The sequence below is a fragment of the Ranitomeya imitator genome, chromosome 2 (assembly GCF_032444005.1).
Source record: "Ranitomeya imitator isolate aRanImi1 chromosome 2, aRanImi1.pri, whole genome shotgun sequence".
Taxonomy (NCBI): Eukaryota; Metazoa; Chordata; class Amphibia; order Anura; family Dendrobatidae; genus Ranitomeya; species Ranitomeya imitator.
In genome coordinates, this window is record NC_091283.1 from 240140247 (window position 1) to 240151301 (window position 11055).

Consider the following 11055-nt stretch of genomic DNA (forward strand, 5'->3'; position numbering starts at 1 on the left):
GGGCAGGCCAATAGACAGGCGGCAGGCCAGACATACATTACAATAGCTGCAGTGGGCCGGAGCCTGCCGATATTTACTGTGGGAATTACAAAGGTGGGGGGAGGACAAAAGGGGAATATCGTGTCCCCTCTGCCCAGGGGCGCAGCCTTTTGGCTGATGCATTAGGGACATGCATCTCACGTGGAACCTGTTACACATACATATAACTGCACAACATATTCTGGGTGCTGAGTGGTTCCGTAACACGTAACACAACCTTATCAATATTAATTCCATTTCTGAAAAACAAAACATCACTAATAAAAATTCTAGTGATCAACCAGTTTTGGTATTAACCTATAGTACTTTTTTAAAATCTGTATCTAATATTGTTCATAAAAATCTTAACATATTAAGGGACGACCATATTATGGATACAATTCTCCAGGATGGTATAAAAATAGTATCAAGACGTGCACCCACTTTGGGTAATGTTTTATCCCCTAGTTATTTAGATTCCATGAGTGCCAGGAATCCAACTGGATGGTTATCTACTAAAGGGTTTTTCAAATGCGGGTCACACCCTGGTAAAACCTGTCCCTATACTAAAAAAAACGCTAATTTCTCCTGTTCTGAAAATCAGAATAATTTTTTTATTAAGAGTTTTTTGAATTGCAATACAAATTACGTAATTTATATAATTGAGTGCACACATTGCAAACTTTTTAATGTCGGATCTACTATAAGAAGATTAAAACATTATTAAAATGTTTAACATCTTTATGACACATTGCAACCATCAATCAGACACGTTTCCAACATTTCCAATCACTTTATTAGAATACATAACAGACAAACAGCTTATTTAAGAGTTTTTGCAATTGAACAGATATACCGAGATATCAGGGGGGAAGATAGAGAGAGAGAAAAAACTACGTGACAGAGAAGCATTCTGGATCTATTTGCTAAATACTCGTGTTCCATCAGGGTTAAATCTCAGAAAAGAAGCTATGTTGCATTATTAACTCATACTTGTGTTTTCGTGTTTATTCCACACTTTATATTTAGTTATTTATTTATTTCCATTTTGCCTGTTATGTGTTTTTTCTTTCATGAATATTTTACATGTCTTGTTGTTATTGCAGTTTTTGCTTTGGTTCTCTCCCTCCCGCAAAGTCGGCATGGTAGTGACCCAAAGTACATAGCCGAATTATTTTCACCTGTTTTTAGTGGTTACATATTGGGTTAGTCTGTTTAGTCTTATGCTGAAGTCTAAGAGCGCTGTTTGTGCTCGAAACGCATCCAGCGACTACATGGTATCTTCTATCCAAATGATGTAACTTTTCGCTTGTCAGCAGTTTTCCATATTTTAATATGTTTAAATAAATTTTTGATACTTTTTATTCCTGGAGCTGGATTTTTTCTTTCCACGTGCACAAGTTTCAACGTCAGACAGAGATGTTTTTTCCTTGCCCGGAAACTATGTGGACTACAGACAAATGTTTCTACTGGGTGAGCTGAAAAGTTTTTCTGTTTTTCTAGTATATAGCACAGCCCACGCAGTATATAACACAGCCCATGTAGTATATTGCACAGTCACGTAGTATATTGCACAGCCACGTAGTATATTGCACAGCCACGTAGTATATAACACATGCCACGTAGTATATAACACAGCCCACATAGTATATAGCACAGCCCAAGTATATAGCACAGCTACGTAGTATATAACAGGCCACGTAGCATATAACACAGCCCACATAGTATATAGCACAGCCCACGCAGTATATAACACAGCCCAAGTATATTACACAGCCACGTAGTACATAGCACAGCCACGTAGTATATAGCACAGCCACATAGTATATAGCACAGCCCACGCAGTATATAACACAGCCCATGTAGTATATTGCACAGCCACGTAGTATATAGCACAGCCACGTAGTATATAGCACAGCCACGTAGTATATAGCACAGCCCACGCAGTGTATAACACAGCCCACACAGTGTATAACAGCCCACGTAGTATATAGCACAGCGACGTAGTATATAACAGCCTACGCAGTATATAACACAGACAGACATGTAGTATATAACACAGCCCATGTAGTATATAGCACAGCCACGTAGTATATAGCACAGCCCATGTAGTATATAGCACAGCCACGTAGTATATAACACAGCCACGTAGTATATAGCACAGCACGTAGTCTATATCACAGCCCACATATATATCATCTGAAGAAGGAGTCACAAAACTGTCATGTAATGTATAATGGTAACAATATTTATTGAACAATATAACAATAAAAGATATGAATAAAATCCAAAAATCTCAGTCATGGTAAGGTAACTATGTGAATGGTGGATACAGGTAACACCCAAGTACCACACAAACACACCTAGAGGTCAACGACCAGAGATCACAAGTTCACAGAAACATAAGTGAGTAGTTCACATGTAGAGTCCCACTGAGGGCTCCCTATCATGAATGAATAGATGATCGTGTAAAAGACTGGATCTCACCCATTGTGGTCGCGGTGTGTGTGTGGTAGCGCCAGCCCCTACGCGCGTTTCGCATAAGCTTCTTCGGGGGGCCTTGCAATGTGTGTCACTGGCAAGGTTTTTATACAGCCACCGCACCTGAGGCTAATCGCGGGACTCAGTTTACGGCGCATGCGTCAATGACGTCAGCGCCGGAACTAGCATCACCGCTCGGCTGTCTGGGACGAGCGAGAAGCCAAGGAGCCATCTCCATGGCAACCATGACTCACACGCTCAAACCAATGGACGCCGGCGGCGATGCACCGTCACATCCACGTCACCGTCATGCGCAAAAGTCCCGGAGAGAGGAACAATAGGACTAAGTGTAAGTCTAAGTATCGCTGTGAGTAAAGGTAAAGGGGCAGGAGTGCTAAAGTGCAAAGTGCTGTGCAACTGATAAATGTGCAATCATAGTGTATACTGGCCAAGGTACACAATATAGTATAATACAATATAACATGAGGACAAAAACACAAATAACAGAAAAATAGCAAACAAATTCGTGGATGAAGTATGATTTTCCAGACATGTGCTATGAGTCCATAGATGAATCTAGTTCCCCACTTTCATTCTCTCACGTCAATTAGCGATGGAAGTCAATAAGCAATAGTTTTCCCATCATGAACAACTAAAGATAAAATAGCAAAACAAAAAACACAAATTACGTAACAGCAAAATAAAAAGAGACACACAGACATAAAAAACTAAATCCAGATAGTCTTAGAGGAAACATACGAAGTTATTCTGTTCATTAAGTCCGAAGGGGACCATTGTATTTAAGACATTAATCCACCTGCATTCACGTTGGAATAAAAGGCGTTTCATATCTCCGCCTCTGATGCCAGTATGGATCCTATCAATGCCCCATATTTTAAGATCCCTAGGGTCACAATTGTGTTTTTCCCTGAAATGCCTTGGGAGTGTTTTTAGGTTTCCTATATCAGTCTCTTCCCTTGCGGCCGTAATCTCTCTCACGTGTTCACGTGTTCTCACACGTAACTCCCTAGTTGTCAATCCTACATATACTAGTTCACATGTACATTTGGCATAGTAGATAACGGAGGTACTCTTGCACAAGATAAATTCCTTGATTTTGTACTCATGTACCCCGTCTGAGGATGTAAAAGATACAGCTCTCTGATGATTTCTGCATGCTAAACACTCCATGCAGGGGAAGAAACCAACCCTTGGTTTCCCTAATCCGAACCTATGCGGGGGGCTCGCCACATAATGACTCTTAACGAGTATATCTCGCAGATTTGGACTACGCCTAGCCGTCATTAATGGATAATTAAATAGATGCTGACTTAGGATCGGGTCTGTTTTCAGAACCGACCAATGTCTAGACAGGATTGACCTAATTTCTTCCCACTTAGAATTGGAGGTAGTGATGAAACGGGTAGCACCTTGCTGCCCATATTGACCTTTCTTTTTAGTCTGATTCTTACTTCCAGACACATGATGGCAATGGTCCTGGGAGAGTAAGGAGGTCCTACTGACATTTTTGGCCCTCTTATATCCTTTCTTAATGCATCTCTTGCTGTAACCACGTTCACTAAATCTCTCCCCAAGGTCCACTGCCTGACGCTCAAAAGCCTCTTCTGAAGTATATTCTCCTCATCCGGAGAAATTGACCCACAGGCACAGCTCTGATGGTTGAACTCATGTGCGCGGAAGATGCATGGAGTAGTGCATTGACTGAAGTTTTCTTCCTATGCACATCCGTGTCCAGTGAACCATCAGGCTGTACATGTATTTTGATGTCAAGAAAAGAAATTTCTTTTGGATGCCAAGAATACGTGAGTCTGATATTGTAGTCGTTGCGGTTCAGCCTGGACATAAATTAATCCAAATCATCGACCGATCCCTGCCAGATGAAAAGGATGTCATCTATGAAGCGGTACCAACCAAGGATCTGGGGGGCGGCATGTGCGTCATCGGGAAAAATTTCCCTCTCCCAGAATCCCAAAAATAAATTTGCATACGAGGGCGCACATGCCGCCCCCATAGCGGTCCCCCGCTTCTGCAGGAAGAATCGGTCTTTAAACGAAAAAAATTGTGTTCCAGGATGAACCGCAACAAATCCAACACCAGATCTCTGACATCCGGGTCTAGATTACTGGACTCCAGAAAGAAACTTGCGGCCCTCATGCCATCCTCGTGATCGATGCACGTGTACAGAGTTTCCACGTCAGCCGTCACGAGGAGCATGTCGGGCTCAATATGTAAACCATCCAAACGTCTCAGGACGTCCCTAGTGTCCCTGACATAGGAGGGCAAAGTCTCCACCTGTGATCTAAGATAGTGATCAATATATTTACACAGTGATTCGTTTAGCCCTCCCATGCCAGAGACAATCGGACGTCCTGGAGGGTTCTGAGCGTCTTTGTGGACCTTGGGGAGAAGATAGAATGTGGGTACCTGTGGAAATTCTACAGTTAGGCCATCCCTTAATTTTTTGGTGATGACCCCCCTTTCAAATGCTATATCCAGAATGTTGCACACCTGTGTCTGGAAGTTTTTCATAGGGTTCTCCTTCAACACACTATAGGTGTCTTTGTCCCTCAATTGTCTGAAGGCTTCTTTCTCATATTTCTCAACCGGCCAGACCACCACATTTCCCCCCTTGTCCGCTGGTTTAATCACCACATCCCTCCTAGTACGTAGCTGTGTAACGGCCTGTTTTTGATTAAATGTCAGATTATTCATTTTCCAGGACGTCATCCTGACAGCACTCTGGAGGACGTCCTTCCTCCCTTGCTGGGACAGGAAACACACAAGAGTTTAAAAGGTCCGGTCCCACCCCCAAACCTCAGTGTTTTTCCTGTCCCTGCAAGGGACGCGCGAGAGCAACTTACCGGAGCTCAGGGGGATCGTGCGGCTCGTCCAATACCCTTCCCCCTGTCAAGAGGCTCAGGGCAGATACCCTCCAGAGGGGGGTCCCTCTGCTCCAAAGACCAGGAGTGGACAAGGCTCCTGGAGGCAGCCGCTCCTCCCGGAGGGAGGCTCTCGGCTGCGGACGCGGTTCCTGGAGGCCGGCGGTGCCCGGCTCGGCGTCTTTGAGCGGAAGTTCCCAGGGGCCGCGTCACTTCTTGTTTCGCGGCACCCGTTACCGTCACTTCCGGTAACGCTGATGTACGAGGGAGGTGTGCGTTCCAGCGCGGTTCAGTCGGCGGCTGTAGCACTTCTGTTGGGAGTTCCGAGGACCTCTGCAAACATGGAAGGAAGCATGCCACCTGAGGAGGGGGTAAGTGCACATAGCGCAAACTTCCCCACCGGCTCGCCCAGACAGGTGCTCCTTACCTATTCCCTATCTTATATCGTTTAAGGATAAGGGTACCCCCGCTGTCCCGCCTGGTCCAGTTAAGAAATCCGGCAAGGCCTCTGGGAAGTCCAGTAGATGCCCCATATGTAGCGTAAAGCTGCCAGACTCGCATGGGAAAACCTTATGTGCAGATTGCACATCCAAGGTTATGAGAGATGAGCAGCCCTCACTGCTATCGGAGATGAGGTCCCTTATACGAGAGGAAGTCCAATCCTCTCTGTCTAGTATGATGGAAAGATCTAGCCCTATTCCTGTCCGCAAGAGGGCCAGGAAGGAACGGGACTTTAAAGAACCAGAATTTTCCTCTGAAGATAGGTCTGACTCTGAAGACTTTGTCTCTGAAGAGGAAGGGGAGCTTCCTTCGGGAAGCCAGGACCACCAGAGGAAGTACCTCTTCTAGGCTGAGGATACGAATGATCTGGTGCAAGCAGTGCGGAGCACAATGCAAATAGAAGAAACTGCTAAGCCGCAATCCAGGCAGGACCTGATGTTTGGGGGACTTATGTCGCGTCGGCAGACAGTCTTCCCAGTTAGCGAGCATATCAAAGCCATGGTACTCGAAGAGTGGAAGGAGGCAGAACGTCGGCTGGTATTGTCCAAGGACTTTAAGGCTCGTCTGCCGTTTGACTCAGAGGAAGTAAAACTTTGGGACGAGATCCCCAAAGTGGACGTTCCTGTGGCAAAGGTTGCCAAAAGGACTGCTATTCCTTTTGAGGACTCATCAAACTTACGCGATCCCATGGATCGGAAAGCCGACGTACTGTTAAAAAGGACCTGGGAATCCTCTGCGGCGCTAATTAAGACCAACATTGCAGCTACCTCAGTAGCCCGGTCTATGTACCTTTGGTTGGGTCAATTAGAAGAGCATCTCTCTAATAAGACCCCGAGATCCGAGATCCTAAAATCTCTCCCTATAATGAGATCTGCCACGGCTTTTCTGTCCGACATGACGGCTGAGTCCGTCAGATTTTCGGCCAGAAATAGTTCATTATCCAATGCGGCTAGGACGGCGGTCTGGTTAAGATCTTGGTCTGGAAATAATGCCTCTAAGACCAAGCTATGCTCAATCCCCTTTTCAGGTACAAGGGTATTCGGTCCATCTCTAGATACTATTCTGGAGTCAGCCTCTGACAAGAAAAAAGGGTTTCCGGAGGACAAGCCTAAGAGGTCGCAGTCCTTTCGGAGAGGGTTCTCCTTCAGGAGACAGTCAGACTTCAGAGCCGGTAGATCTAACGGGATTCAACAGGGGTTCACGTACCCAGGGTAATAGGAACAGAAATGTTTTCTTCAGTCTCTCCTCGAAATCTAAGTCTCAATGACGCCACCCTTATAGGGGGGAGGCTTCGTCACTTTTCAGACAGCTGGGCTCAAATCACCAAGAATCAGTGGGTTCTTCGGACTGTGGCAGAGGGCTACAGGATCGAGCTTTATTCCCCTCCACCAGACAGATACATTGTTCCTATGATGGTTCCTCGGGACTCGCCCATGATGATAAACTTAATGAGGATGCTTTCCTCTCAAGTCATAATTCCAGTACCACCATTAGAAGTAGGCCAGAGTCACTACTCTTCCCTATTTTTAATAACGAAACCCTCCGGCGACTCTCGCACAATAGTGAACCTGAAACCCCTGAATCATTGGGTCAGGTACAAGAGGTTCCGTATGGAGTCAGTTCGTTCGGCAATCCTCCTCATAGATCAGAACGATGTAATGTGCACTTTCGACCTGAAAAGTGCCTATTATCAGGTTCCCATTCACCCTCTTTCTCAGAGGCTTCTGAGGTTTGCGGTAGTTCTGCCATCTGGGACCTGTCACTTCCAGTTTCAGAGCCTTCCTTTCGGCCTTGCATCGGCTCCTCAGATTTTTACAAAGTTGGTGTCGGAGATTGTTGCTTTCCTAAGGAACCAAGGAATCAGAATAATTCCTTATCTCGACGACTTCCTCCTGGTGGCAAGTACTCCGGAGATTCTAGTAGATCACAGGAACCGAACCTTATCTGTGATGGAACAGTTAGGTTGGGTCATAAATTGGCAGAAATCCGACTTAACTCCAGAACACAAGAAGATCTTCCTGGGAGTATGTTTGGATTCAGTAAACAGAATATCGCTTCTACCAGAGTCCAAGCTGGAAGCAATACGGATCCAGGTCAGACTCTTACTAGAACACAGAGTCTCAGTAAGGATGGCCATGAGAATGCTGGGCCTAATGACGGCATGTATACCATGTGTAAGATGGGCACAGTTCCATTCAAGACCTCTGCAGAGATTAATCCTCTCCAAATGGGACCGGCGTCAGTCTTCTCTGGACAATATTTTAAAGCTGACGTATCAGGTATGAAGGTCTCTCCTTTGGTGGACAAACCCAGAGAAGTTAAGGAACGGGGTGCTATGGTCCACCGATCCCTATGTGGTAATCACAACAGACGCCAGCGCCTGGAGCTGGGGTGCTCATTTAAAAGGCAGGATTCTACAGGGCAGATGGCCTTCAGACGTCATTCACAGTTCCTCCAACTTCAAAGAACTGTATGCCGTTTGGGAGGCCTTGAAAAGGAACCATCAGATTCTGGAGAATCGACATGTCAGGATTCTATCCGACAATGTGACTACGGTTTCCTTTCTGAAGCATCAAGGAGGTCCAAGGCACTATCGACTTCAGGAACTGGCAGGGAGAATATTTCGCTGGGCAGAAAGATCGGTCCTTTCAATCTCTGCGGTTCACCTAGAAGGCTCCCAGAACGTCATTGCAGACTTCCTGAGCTGGAGAAGAGTGTTGGCAACAGAGTGGGAACTCAACCAGGATATCTTCCGGGATTTATGTCTTCGCTGGGGAACTCCCAGTATAGACCTTTTTGCAAACAGGAGAAATTCGAAGGTCTCAAAATTCTTCTCTCTGAACCCGCGGGATCTTCCGGAAGGGATAGACGGTCTGAGCCAGGATTGGACAGAACCTCTCTCTTATGCCTTCCCTCCTCTGGCATTAATCCCTGCCGTTCTCAAGAAGATCAAGGAAGACCGGGCTCGAGTTATTCTGGTTGTGCCATACTGGCCGAAAAGAAGTTGGTTCTCCCGTCTGGTAGACTTAGCAGTCGAGAACCCAGTAGAGCTGCCTCTCAGGACAGATGTAATCCACCAGGGTCCTGTGTATCACCCAAATCCAGAGAAGCTCCATCTCTCGGCCTGGATCCTGAAGGGATGATCTTGAAGGCCAGAGGGCTATCAAGTCAAGTAATTGCCACAATCAAGGCCAGTAGGAAGCCTGTCACGTCGGCAATTTATTTGAAGATCTGGAGACGATTCTGTCTGGAGGGTGGCAGGTCCGAGATTGCGGCAGGCACTCCCGACTTACCTAGAATTCTAGATTTCCTGCAGGCTGGGTTTGACAAAGGTCTCAAACCAAGCACCCTGAAAGTGCAGATCTCCGCTCTTAGCTCCTTTTTTGACTATCCCCTAGCATCTCACCCTTGGATAGTCAGGTTTATCAGAGCCACCCAGAGGTTACGCCCCACCATTAGGCAACTGTCGTCTTCCTGGGACCTTAATTTGGTCCTCAGATTTCTCTGTAAAGATACTTATGCCTCAGCTGATAATATGCCCATTTCGGTTCTAACACGAAAGACAGCGTTCTTAGTAGCTATTACCACAGCTAAGAGAGTGGGGGAGATTCAGGCTCTGAGTACTAGGGATCCGTACCTTCAGATTAGAGATGAAAGTTTAATCCTCAAACTTGATCCCTCGTTTATTCCAAAAGTAGCAACTCTTAAAAATAGGAACCAGGAAATCGTGTTACCATCCTTCTGCAATAATCCGGCTAATGCTAAGGAGAGAGCTTTACATTCTCTAGATGTCAGACAGGCTGTCCTTGACTATCTGGCTGCCACCAACTCTTGGCGTATTGATCCAAATTTGTTTATTTTGTTTGGTGGGAGAAATAAGGGAAAAAAGGCTTCTAAGGCCTCTATCGCTCGTTGGATCACTTCGGTGATCTCTGAGGCCTACCGATCAGAGGGGATTCCTCCTCCGGGGGGTCTTCATGCACACTCTACTCGAGGGATAGCTACATCTTGGGCAGAGAGGGCTGGTGCCTCTCTAGATCAGATCTGTAGGGCGGCAACATGGGCCAGTGCTAATACCTTTTGTAAACATTATAAACTCGATGTTTTGTCTGGTTATCATACTGCTTTCAGGAGAAAGGTTCTCCAAGCGGTAATCCCACCCTGAGGAGGTGCTTTGGTACTCTCCAGAGTGCTGTCAGGATGACGTCCTGGAAAATAGGTATTAAGCTTACCGTTAATTATGTTTCCAGGAGTCCATCCTGACAGCACGGGTAGTTCCCCCCCTGGTAATATGGATTGGCATAATATAATATAACTCTGGCAGAGTTGTAGTGTGTTCATAGCATATGATGTAATATGTGTCTGATTTTTAATGTATTATGTTCAATTGACCATTAAAATGTCTTTTCTGCATTTCCTTGAGGCGGTTCTTGTTACAACACTGAGGTTTGGGGGTGGGACCGGACCTTTTAAACTCTCGTGTGTTTCCTGTCCCAGCAAGGGAGGAAGGACGTCCTCCAGAGTGCTGTCAGGATGGACTCCTGGAAACATAATTAACGGTAAGCTTAATACCTATTTTCTTAGTTACACTTAATTTTTTCAGATCCTCCGTTACCAATCTGGTGAATATATCCACCTGTGGTACCAGTGACAAGGGAGGAAATGTGGCAGATCTGGGAGCAATAGACGGAGGAGAAATACCTGAGGGTCCCAGTAGTGCCTCGGCCTCCAGTTCCTCCAAGATGTGGAGAGTCTCCTGTTCAGAAATCGGTATTGAGTCTGAGGAAGATTCGTGTTTAGAGTGTAAACGTTTCAGTACCAGCTTTCTTGAAAATAAATTAAGGTCCTTTAAGACTGTAAAAAAATCAAAAGAGTTAGTGGGCACAAATGAGAGACCCAATTGTAGGACAGAGATTTGATCAATGGTCAGTGGTTGAGGGGAGAGGTTTATTACCTCAAGATTAGTTTTCGCCTTCTTCTCCCTTTGTGGGGAGTTGAAGGCTTTACGTTTATTGTAGATTTTTCCACTCCTCAACCAGTTTTCTCTTGCAGGGTCCCTCCTCTCAACTGAGGGTCTCCCTGTCTCAGCTACATAGTTTCTTTCCTCATTCGATGATACAGAGGAGAAGGATACTGATCTACCTCGTGCTTCTGG